Source organism: Paroedura picta, chromosome 8, assembly GCF_049243985.1.
Source record: "Paroedura picta isolate Pp20150507F chromosome 8, Ppicta_v3.0, whole genome shotgun sequence".
Classification (NCBI taxonomy): Eukaryota; Metazoa; Chordata; class Lepidosauria; order Squamata; family Gekkonidae; genus Paroedura; species Paroedura picta.
The window spans coordinates 85819389-85831908 of NC_135376.1; the positions used below are offsets into that span (position 1 = coordinate 85819389).

General features: G+C 45.9%; 1 long non-coding RNA gene across 4 annotated transcripts in view; it reads right to left on the reverse strand.

Annotated features, from left to right (window-relative positions):
- Positions 1-2631: 2631 nt before the first annotated feature.
- Positions 2632-12520, reverse strand: part of LOC143843918 (uncharacterized) — a 243126-nt gene continuing 233237 nt past the window's right edge. For 3 of the 4 annotated variants that reach the window (XR_013233739.1, XR_013233740.1, XR_013233742.1), the window contains 3 exons: positions 10822-10942; positions 3679-3799; positions 2632-2848 (listed from right to left, as the gene is read on the reverse strand). This is a non-coding gene — a long non-coding RNA (uncharacterized LOC143843918). Of the gene's footprint in view, positions 2849-3678; positions 3800-4198; positions 4289-10821; positions 10943-12520 lie in introns of those variants that run through there. The other variant, XR_013233741.1, reaches the window with a different exon arrangement.

Genomic DNA, 12520 nt, shown 5'->3' on the forward strand with positions numbered 1-12520 from the left:
TGCCTCCAGAAGGGAGATCTGGTGCTGCAACTCCTTTGTTATTCATAAGTCATCTTTAGACTTTATGCAGTAAGAACTGGTACAGCATATCTTTGGGCTTGTTCATACGCTCATAGTATTACTATGCAGTTGAGGAAGTAGGTGTGTGCTCAGTACATAGCCCTGATTATTGGTAGGTTTCATTCTGAAGATCCTTCCCTTCTTTCATTAAGGGAAAAGATTGTGACCCTCAGCTCACAGAACATCTCACATCTGTGGTGGGGAGAAATGTTCAGGCCCATCACTTATCTTGGAATGGTGATCCTTTGCTAGGAACATGAGAAGAGGGTTTCCAAAGATCCAGTTGTTTCGTACATTTCCCATGCAGCCTGGCAGCCTAAATCTAAACCAATCAATAGCAAGAGATTACTTTCCCATATTTGGTCAAAGAGAAACATCGTTGTCTCAATCTTGCAACAGAGATGAGGCTCCTAGTTCATATAAATGTACATTGCGATAGGCATTCAGCCCTACTGAATGGGAGGCATATATTTAAGGATGCGCAGTCTCAGGCTGTACTGCACAAGTTAGACTGGAAACATGAATCACACACTGGAACGGGCCCGAGTTCACAGGCCTCCTCTCAGGCATCTGACTGGCGCAAATCCATGACACACATAGTTGCAACTGTGTGTTTTTTACATTTTGGGGTAGATATATTGAAACAAGTCTTAGTTGTATACTGGGGGGTGGAGGAGGTGTGGAGAGGCCTGCAACCCAACATTTAACTAGATTTGGATAGCAAGGAATTTTGAAACACGAGTCAGTCCCCTGCCTGCTGGAGCAACCCACGGGCTTTCAGCCCCCTCTCTCCACCACAGAACTCACTGAAACAGTATCATAATTGAGTTATTTGCATTTCATTAGCATTGCCAACATTCATTTTCATACAATTAAAAGCAGAATAGCATTTAATTTGGTTTTAATAAGATAGTTAATGTGTGGTAACTAAATTGCCAACGGATGGTTAAAGGGGGGGAACTGGCAATCAATTGGAATCAATAGGAAAGATATAAATCTTGTTGCTGTGTCATTAACCCAAAATTGCATAAATAACAAATGTCTAATCAGGACTCCCATAATGAAGGCCTATATGTATTTATTAAGAGTTATTTGGGTGGCTGTCAGTTACTTCTATTCAGCATTAATAGAGAGGATAAGTTAGCCAGCTCTGGCCAGGGATAACATAGTGGGCACCTCACTGGTGATCTCTGCTGTCTTTGCTTCCTTCCCCACAGCTCCTTTCCCAGGGCTGGTTTAACCATGTAGCACATGTTGCATGTGCTACAGGCCCCCTTTCCCCTCTTTAAGGACACTTGGAGTGACACCCCTTTCCACTGTGGGGGGACCCTCTGACCCAGTCTGGCTGCTCCCACTGCCATTGTACTTTGCTAGGGCTCCACAAATCCTTAAACTGGCTCTGATGCTACAGAACCTGCAGATCCTTAGACCATTCCTGTGCTTTCCCATCTTCTCAAAGGCTGGATTTCATTTTTCTATGTGAGAAAAGTCACCATCTGGCACTTCCCCTCCCATCATTTCTATGGTTGTATTTTCAAGGTTCGTTGATACCCTCCAGATGGCATGTAAAGATCTCCCACTATTACAACTGATCTCCAGATGACCAAGCTCAGTTCCCCTGGAGAAAAAAAATGGCTGCTTTGGAGAGCAGACTCTATAGCATTATACCCTGCTGAGGTCCCTCCCCAAGCCCCACACTCCCCAAACTCCATCCCCTTCCACTGGGTATTTCCCACCCCAGAGCTGGCAACTCTATGTATATACTTGAGTGTCTTTGCTTTGTTGTCTTTTCCTACTAATCTCCACTCACTCTGTCTCATCAGTAGACCAGAATTGGCTCTATCTTTTTTGCTGTGAGCTTTTGACACACTAGTATACAGCGTGGTGCACCCTGACCTGGATGGCCCATCTAGCCTGATCTCATCAGATCTCAGAAGCTAAGCAGGGTCAGCCGTGGTCAATATTTGTGATGAAGGACTATCAAGGAATACCAGAGTCATGACATGGAGGCAGGTGTTGAGAAGCCACCTATGAATGTCTCTTGCTTTAAAAACCCTACAGCATCTCTTCTCAACTTTTTTACCACTGAGAAAACCCCTAAAATATTCTTGAGGCTTTGAGCAACTCCAGAAGTGGTACAATGGTTCAGAATATGGCTGGGTAGCATAGCTGTGTACATGCCCACTTGAGGGCCCTCCCCTTCCCAACCCCTCCAGGTCCACCATTGGCCATTTTTGGAGGGGGGTGGGTAGGTTGACATAACCATATATGGTAAAATCATGGATAAATGTTTAACAAATATAAAAAATATTAAAATTTATTTAACCCATCTATTCAGGAAACCCTTCCCGGGCCATCAAGAAACCCCAGGGTTTCATGAAACCCTGGTTGAGAAAGCCAAACATGGGTGTGGTGATTATTGGACTAGTAGACCTGGGTTCAACCCCCCTCCCCCCAATTCTGCTATGAAGCTGGCTGGCAGATCATCGGAAGACCACAAGAGGCCTAGACCACTTCCAGGTTTTGGGGCCTTTGCATTACAAAAATAAGCTGAGTGTGTATGTGATTAGAAGGACTTTAATGGCTCTCAACAAACAGCATAGACTGGATTGCATTGAGGGGTGATTGGCAGGACCTGCAGACCCCTCATTAAAGGCGAAATACGGTTGCCCCAGCAGCTATAAGCTGAAGCAGATGAAGCAAAATGTACCCAAGCCAAGGAAAGGAGACACGATTGATGATAACATCATGACTCTTCAGATCCAGTCTTCAACACCTGTGGAAGCAACTGACAGATTTCTGAGCCTAAGTCAAAAAGTATTGCAGTTCATACATGCATGCGTTTATTTAAAATGAAACAATTTTCTCGAAGGACACAGGTTAATCATGGGTGCTTATTATAAAGAATTTTAAGAAAATGAAAACTTCATTGGTGATGTAAGCCGCCCCGAGACCATTTTGGAGAGGGGTGTCCTAAAAATCTCAAAAATAAATAAAAGGCAGGAAGGCCAGGAAAGTTGTGAGAAGGAATTTCCCCCCATCACAGCAATGCACCTGCTGATTCTTTGAGGGCAGCAAGGGCTGTACTCCTATGAGAATAATGGGCACTAGGATGCACACCTGCACTGTGGCCTTTCGGGGGGGGGGGGCGGAATGAAGGAAGACACAGACAGACAGACTGCAGAGGCCAAACTGGGTCCCATGGGGCAGGTGGGCAGCCTTTACTCCTTCTCCTGCCCCCCCCCCAGATCGTTGGAGAGCTGATGCCTTTTAAGCCTTTCCTCTATGAGGACTGCATCCTGATTGGAGTTAAGCTACCTGGGTGACCTATTCCTGGATGCTTTAGGATGCTTTGGGCTGATTCTGCGTTGAGCAGGGGATTGGACTAGATGGCCTGTATGGCCCCTTCCAACTCTATAATTCTATGATTCTTTGATGAGGGCCATCACTTATTCATGAGTAAACATCCCCAGAGCAAAGGAATTTCCTCCAGCAGAGGGTTGTTTCTGGGCCTTCTGTAGCCCCCCCCCCACCTTCAGAAGGTGCAGAGAGGCTGCCCCAGCTCCCCCCTCCCATATCCTCCAAGTTGAAAGAGGCCAGGAGGCTAGGGCAACTTACTGGCAGCAGGGCATGCTCTGAGGTTGGCTCCTCTTCCACCCAGCAATCTTCTGAAACCGGCAGGAAGTTGGAGGTAGAGAGCTGATTCCTTATTAAGCTCTTCCTGGCTGATGAGCCATTCCTGGATGAGGGCCAATCAGGTAGTGGGTAAGCAGTCAGTTTGGATTTTATAAGGTTTAATGATAGACCTAGACAAGGTGTGGCCAAACTGTGGCCCTCCAGATGTTCATGGACTACAGTTCCTATGGCCTCATGATCATTGTAGTCCATGGGCATCTGGAGAGCCAGATTTTGACCACCCCTGACCTAGATGGAGAAAAAAATAGCTTCACATGTTGATATTTTTGTTTAATAAAGGTTTCTATGATTTTGTAGCTATACTTTTTGATTTACCGTTCTACATGAATACAAGACAAAAATGCAGCTGTATAAGCCTAGCAGCCTTATTGATCAATTTGATTCAAAGAAACTATAAGCATTTCCCTAAAACTCAATCTAATGCAACCTTTCTTTGTTTTACCTTCTGGTTTGTTCTGGAACACCTTATTAGCATATATTGAGAGAGATGAAAATACTCTTGTGTGCTGTTGGTAGGCCTAGCCCAAGTGCTAGTTCCTGACCTCACAATGGCCAATTATGCATTGGGCAGGTAGTCCACGGTGGTGGCAGCAGGGCATCATGGCTTATGTATGACATGGCTGCCATCCCAGCCCCAAATAGCCCGCAGAATGCTAATCAGGAACTCCCACATTCCTGCGATACTGTGGGCACCATCCGTGGCCCTCCAGCACCAGCCCTGTGCATAATTGGAAGACTTCTGGCTTGCCACTGACTCCGCTCCTGGATCCAGTCTGTATTTTGACTCGCTCCATGGCTTTCAACCCCAGCTCGGCTTGACTCTGCTCTCTGTCTTGCTTGCTGTGAACTCTGTCTCCCTTGGCTCCCAACCTCCTGGACTGGACTTTGGATGTTGAGCTACCCCTCTGCACAACTACCTGGCCAAGTAGGTGCAGCCTGGCAGGGCAGCGCACAATAACTCTGAAGGGGAGGAGGAGTAAAGGAGAGGAAGGGGATAAGCTGTGCTCGCTTCACAGCAAGAATGAGGACATGTTCCTGAAATTAATCTGAACTATTTCAATATTCTTCATAAGTAGGAAGGAAGAGTAGTAGTGGAAGAAGAGTTGGTTTTTTGTACCCTGTTTTTCACTGCCCGAAGGAGTCTCCAAGCAGCTTACAATCACCTTCCATTTATCTCCCCACAACAAACACCCTGTGAGGTAGGTGAGGCTGAGAGAGCTCTGACAGAACTGTTCTGTGAGAAGAACTCTAACAATAATGTCACTAGCCCAAGTGGGGAATCAAACCCAGTTCTCCAGATGCTGGCTCTTAGATGAAGTACCATCTTAAGCAGTATTACACCTTCTTAGCCCATTGATAGGTTTATGGCAGGGGTAGTCAAACTGCGGCCCACCAGATGTCCATGGACTACAATTCCCAGGAGCCCCTGCCAGCATTCGCTGGCAGGGGCTCCTGGGAATTGTAGTCCATGGACATCTGGAGGGCCGCAGTTTGACTACCCCTGGTTTATGGTGTAACTCTGTTTAGGACTACACCTGAAATTGCCATCATGTTTTCAAGCGATAGGCTCAGAATTGGGAGTTTTTTTCAGCTGAGAAAATAAAACGCGTAAATACCAAATTAAAAATACGATAGGCGAGGAACATGTTGTGCTTGTTATAATTTCCCACATGGCAAGATGAGTAGGATGGTACCCAACCTCAAAAACCCATAGTTACACCCTGCCTTATAGCTGGAATGTGGTAAGCCACGTACTTTATAATATAATACTTTCAGCAGCATTCCATGCAAAATAGCAACAGCACGTCTGGGAAGACATTGAAATGAGAATGACATGCCGTCGTGAGAACACAAGAAGCTGCTTTAAGTATCACAACCCACCCCTCTGCTCTGCAAAGCTGGAAGCCATTCTCCAGCCAAAGGAAATTTCCACACCTTAGGTGGCTGTTCCAATCTGAATCTGGAAGAAAGGAAAAGAATAAGAATTGGTTTTATACCCCACTTTTCTTTGCCTAAAGGAGTCCCAAAGTGGCTTACAATCGCCTTCCCTTTCCTCTTCCCACAACAGACACCCTGTGAGGTTGGTAAGGCTGAGAGAGCCCTGAAATTACTGGAGAAGAAGAAGAGTTGGTTCTTATATGCCGCTTTTCTCTACCTGAAGGAGTCTCAAAGTGGCTTACAGTTGCCTTCCCTTTCCTCCTCCCACAACAGACACCCTGTGAGATCGGTGAGGCTGAGAGAGCCCTGATATCACTGCTCGATCACAACAGCTTTATTATGCTGTGGTGAGCCCAGGGTGAACCAGTTGGCTGCATGTGGGGGAGTGGGGAATCAAACCCGGCTGACCAGATCAGACATTGCTGCTCTTAACCACTACACCACACTGACTTCAGACCTAGCTGAATAGTGGGGTAAGATACAGACCACCAGGTTAGAATACTGGCCTAGCTCTCTTTTGGAGCCAAGAGCTTTGCCCAAGAGCCTTTAACTAGAGATGTCAGTGAGTGAGCTGGGATGCACTGCATGTGCTCTCTCACCTAGCTACGGGCCCATCTCCCATAAATGAAAATTAAGGACATGATTCTGCCAGATATTCAGCAGTTTTTAAGAAAGAAGTGCCTCAATCTCACCCACCAAAATCCATCAGACAAGCAAAGCATCCTTATAAATATCATCAAAATTAAATCTTCTAGAGTTCAGTATGATTAATTTTGGCAGAGGCCTCCACTATCTTTACCTCCTGGCAGTCTCAAATCCTCTGATGGCCCTGATGGATCAGAAAGAGCAGGTGGTTAACCATAAAATGGTAGGCTTCACATCAAACTCTCTTTCGAGTCTAATCCCTCTTGGGACAACCAGTTGAAAATATGAATGACAGTATTTGCTGGCGTATAAGACTACTTCCCCCCCCTGAAAAACATGCCTCCAAGTGGGGGGGTCGTCCTATACACCGGGTGCACTTCAGTTGGGATAGACATAGCTGCCCATAGTGGCCCATAGTACTGAAATGTAATGTAACAAACTCTATATTTTGAGTGGAAATGTTGGGGGGTCGTCTTATACGCCCAGTCGTCTTATACGCTGGCAAATACGGTATATTGCAAAATGGCCAGTCAAAAGCTAATCTAGTGATGGGCTGATATCCTGCTGTATCTCGACGATATCCATCAAAACATGTAAGTGCCCAGTTGGCGGCTTCAGCCAAATGGGTATTTTTACCTTTACCATGTACAATGTATGTGTGAGCTTTGCAGACATGACCAATGAGCAGATTTGATTGCTCCATACTGTTTGTGCCTGCCTGAGGACAGAAAAGGTGCCCTTGCTACTGATGATGCACCCATCCCTCGACTCTCAGTTGTAATTTGGGCTGCCAGTTCCCTCCTGGTCAATGGGGGTGGGGGAGTATGGTTGCCAAATCCAGGTTGGAAAACTCATGGAGATATGGGGATGAAACCAGGTGAGGACAGGGACCTCAGTGGGGTACAATACCACAGAGTCCACCCTCCCAAGCAACCATTTTCTTCAAGGGAACTGATCTCTGTAATCTGGAGATGAGCTGTAATTCTGAGGTATCTTCAAGACCCAACTGGAGGCTGGCATCTCTAGTTGTAGTCAATGCACTGGTACAATGACAAAATGGCCCCAGACCTCCCCTTTCCACTGCCCTGCCAACGCACAAGCCTGTGTCTAGAGACAGCCCTCTCCTCCATTGAGGCTATCAAACAGAATTCCTGTGCTGAGGACCTCAGGAGGGAAGGAAGAAAGTAGAGGGTTTGGTAAGGTAGAAATTCAAGAAAGCTTCCTCCTGGCTTCAGGTTACTTGCTTAAGGAAGCCTGGAAAGTCACCTGGAGCTGACCAGCATCTGATTGGGGGGGGGGCTGACTCAAGGAAACAAGCCCAGCCAAGTCAGAGCAGGAGTGCTGGGGCAATTAGGTGAGGGGGAAGGGTGACTGATTGGCTCCTTGAGGTGGGACAAAACGAGGCTCCACTCTTGTGCCATTTGTTTCCACACCCTGTGATCTTACCAGATGCATCAACTTATCATCAAAGGTATGCATGGTTTACAGCGTGACACCTAGAGGCAGGAAAGGGCAGCCATAACATTTGGAGTATGATAGAAGGTCAGATGGCCCTGAGAGCCTGAGAAACAGGGAGGGAGGAATCCCCCTGGCTGCACTAAGAGGATCTTGGGACTCTGGTCAAGGTAATCATGGCATGAGCCAGAGGCAAACTTAGGGTCTACTCAGGACCCCACCCCCAAACCTGGAAACAGCTCTGTGTGCTATAAGCTACCCTAAGGCTTAGCTGAGAAGCTGGGCTCCACCCATTTGAAGGTGATGATTCACCCCACCACCCTCTCTCTGTTGGCTGCACACAGGCCGTCATATGGATGATCTGCCCACAGCCACCCTGCACTGCCTCTAGAGATCCAGGTCCTAAGAGGTTACCCTTTGTCCTTGCTCAAAGGGGAAAGCCCTGGGAGGGCCTGTGAGCTGTGCTCAGAATGAAAGCCACGTCGTATAGATCTATAGATCGTATAGATCAACCTGCGGGCCGCGGCCCGGCGCCGGGCCGCAAAGGCCATGGCACCGGGCCGCAGCTCCCTCTCCCCGCCCCCCCCCCGCAGTAAAAAACTTCCAAGGCCGCAAGCTTGCGGCCCGGGAAGCTACTTACTGCGGGAGGGCGGGAAGAGGGAATCAGGGCCGGGCTGCGCCCGTGCAGGCCGCCCGGGTGCGGCCCGATCCGCGGGCGCGGCCAGAAGTGTGGGCGTGGCCCGATGCCCTGCCGGTCCCCAGCCTAATAAAGGTTGGGGACCACTGGTATAGATGCTCCCCAAAACAGGGGAACCCCTCCCCCGTACACATGAAGAAACACCCTTATTCAGGAGTCAACATCTCAGCTTCCCAGTGAAAGAAATAACCATTTTGTTTCTCAGTGTCTCTCAATGCAAGTGTGTTCTGCAGGGAGATGGACCTTCCAGATTTGCATTATGCCCTGACAGACGGGATAAATGAAGCCACGAGCACACTCTGAACACAGGATACAGTTACTGGACTTGACAGGTTGCAGGAGATGCTGACGAAGGACAACTGCTAATTTATGAGTACAGTAAAGGGCTCAGTCATCCCAGCTGAGATCTTTATAGAGAGCATGGCACTTTCTGTCAAGGACCGCACATTAAGATGGATTCCGGGTGCCGAAAAACACTGGAGCATAGCATCACCAATCCAAGTATTTGCAGATAGACAAGAGGGGGGAGAGAACCTGTTGGCCTGTCTTCTCTGGCTGAAGCATGGCTGCGACGAAAATGTGTTTAAGATCAGTTTAAGAATCAATGGAGGAATAAAGTCTATACATCATTTGACAGCCTTGTCATCGGGACGAGAGTCAGCAGTTACACCTGGACGAGGACAAGATCTGGCTGCTTCTGGGGCTACAGGATGGGAAAACTTCATGCAGTGGTTCTTCTGGGCTGCTGCAATGGTTCTCAAATCTCAGAGATGATGTAGCTCAGAGAATGGGCCATGAGTGAATCAACTATTGCCTTAAGCTAAGCATTGGCATCGCTTGGGTAGCACCCAGAGCAGCTTGGACCAAGGTAGGCCAACAGCATCCCTGGGAGGCTACTAGGCCAATCCAGACCAACTATGCCCATATGATTTTGCTCATCTCTCCATCCATCAGGGGTTGGCAAAGAGCCAAATGGCATCAAAGTTCAGAGCAAAAGATCAACAAAGAGATTTTATACTGGTATAAAATATCCTTCATGCATTTATAGACACATTTGAACAACACTGATCATTGACCATTGACCAGTTGGGTAATAATTGTTAAGTAGAGAAGACCGGTCAGCTGAAATGAAAGAAGAGTGAAGAAACAAGGTGACGTTATTGATTTTAATAAACTGAAGCCCAAACGAGTTGTGGTAAAACCTCATTTTCAAAGAAAACCGTTGTTGGCAAAAATTAGATATGTAAAGAGGTCCTTAAAAAACTAAAATAGTTTTATTAAGAAGAGAAGCAAATTGGCATAGAAAGAGGAGAGAGACCTAATTGTCTAACGGTTCTTCTTTGTTCATTCAGTCAGGGAGGAAGTGGACTCAAAGGAGCAGGAAGTCTCCAAATCAGGACGTAGGAGGAGACTCTTTGAAAAGTATCAGGAAGTTCCTAAACCTCCTCTTCTGATGCCCCCTGCACAATATTCTTCAGATATTTTTGAGTCACACACACAACAGGCCTTGCATCTTCCAGCAATAATCCGTAACATTTCCACAACCCAAACGTTGATTGTTCTGAATCTGATGTCAGGAAGTATCGGATGAGGTCTCATAATCAGTACCCTGTGTGATTGTTTCAGCGTACAGGCACAAATCTGTGCATAGTTTGTACTGGGATTCACGGTTCACTGCTAACATTGCCCTTTATGGAAAGGGTTTCTAAGACAGCTTCATAAAAAACTCTCCCTTTCAGGCCCATGCATGGGATTCTTTAAGGAGTGTGTGTATTACAATACAATCCAGAACCTTTGTGAAACTTCTGAATTAGTTTTCTCACTTTTTAATTTTTTTTACAAAAACTATTTTTCTATCTCATACCATTGTTAATAGGTTTTAATTGAGTCAATGAGCAGCTTTCTGCATTTTTTCTTATATTACATCTTCTTTGGGGGGGTTAACCCTCTGAAATCCTGCCTTGTACACAGCCTTCCTCTGTTTCACGCACCCCAGATACACACACACACACACACACACACACACACACACGGACTCTGAGTTTGATTAGAAAGATTTCAGATGAGATCTGGCTCAGAGGGTTCTGCTTAAGGGTATGATTTGTAAGGCAGGATGTCAGTGCTTCAAGTCCTACCTCAACCCCTGGATTGTCTTTGGCAACCTAATGGGCTGAATCTTACATAAATTTTCTACAAACATTTTTTTTTCTGCAGTGCAAGGGACCATCTGCCCATGCTGAAGATCATGACCTTCATGGAGAAATTCCATAGGATTTAACCTATAATATCTTGGATGCCCCCCTCTGTAGTACATGGATAATAGTACTGACCTTCTTTCCAGAGCTATGCTGACGAAGGTTACTAAAGGTATTGGATCCTTGCTGTATTTCCACTGGCAGAAGATAGAAGAGGGGTGTTTTTACTCAATTCTCTTGAGATTGCAGACCCATCCTATGATAACACAACAAACAGACGAAAATTGGGGTACACAGTAAATGGAAGACACCAGAAAAAGGGGTCATGTAATAGTAGCTCTAAAACTATAGTAAAACTACTCCAAAAGTGCAAAATATTAATTTATAAAGCATCATAAAGATAATCATCAAAAATAACCATACAAAACTATACATTTGTGTATAATAGTACAAGAAGTGTAATACAAAAGATAGTTCAGGCAAATGTCCAAAAGGTTAGTTTGCATTTTTGGAGACATTATTTACTATAGTTTTTGAGCTACTATTACTCATCCCATGACAAGACGGTTTTCAATGACAGCACGATGTCACATCCAGGAAAACCTGGAACTGGCATCACACCACTCTAGGAATTGCCAAAAACTCTATTGTAAAACCATAGAATTTGACTTTTCCTTGGAAGTGACATCATACTGTTTACCCAACAGATTTTGTTCCCTCTTGCAGCTGCTCTGAGCAACAGTAAGAAATGGGAAACAGGGATGGGGGGGGCCTACCCCCGCTGGGGGTCTGGCAGCCCTGATATAAATGCAAATATTATTTGCCCATAGTTGGAGCATAAACCATGTATATGATGAAAATGAAGAGACATAGCTAGTGTGGCTAATAGGACTGATAGAGCAGACAATGGGAGAACAGAAGACAAGTGATGACAACTGTTAAAGGAAATTAATGAAACACTGAAGTTAATTGCTATTTTCTAAAGATGATGAAAGTGGATGAGACATTTGTACCATATGTGATGGAATGTTTTATGGGCTGTCATTCAAAAGATGGCTTTAATTTGTGTATTTTTCTTTTCATGACTATTCTATATGTAATGAAATAACTAGATCCAATTAGGCATAAAAATAAGAACGATCCAGTAGGCGGAAGCTTTTAAGTTAGATAAATATAGACCGAAGGGGGGGGGGGAGGGGGGAATACAGCATGTGGCAGAATTCACCAAGAACATGACTGAGCAGTGTAGCTTAGACAGAGGCAGGGGAGGAGTCGCCATTTTGTCCAGGGGTCCCACTGTCACTGTGAGCTGTTTGCATATGTTCAATGATATGGGAGGTACACCTTCACATGGCATTTTGGGTGAAGACACTGGGCTGATCCAATGAGCCAAAAATGCATAGGTAAAGGTAAAGGTATCCCCTGTGCAAGCACCATGTCATGCCTGACCCTCTAGCGTTTTCATGGCAGACTCAATACAGGGTGGTTTGCCAGTGCCTTCCCCAGTCATTACCGTTTACCCCCCAGCAAGCTGGGTACTCATTTTACCGACCTCGGAAGGATGGAAGGCTGAGTCAACCTTGAGCCGGCTGCTGGGATTGAACTCCCAGCCTCATGGGCAGAGCTTTCCGACTGCATGTCTGCTGCCTTACCACTCTGCGCCACAAGAGTCTCTTAAAAAATACATACCTCATTTTAATTGGGACCATCCAAGCTTTATTGATTGGAATGGTAATAATTTAATGACTTATAATTGAACTAGGGGTCAAGCCTGTTACATTCAGGAATACAACGGGTGCTAGATTGGAGGGCAGGAGTGGAAGAACTCTGTGGA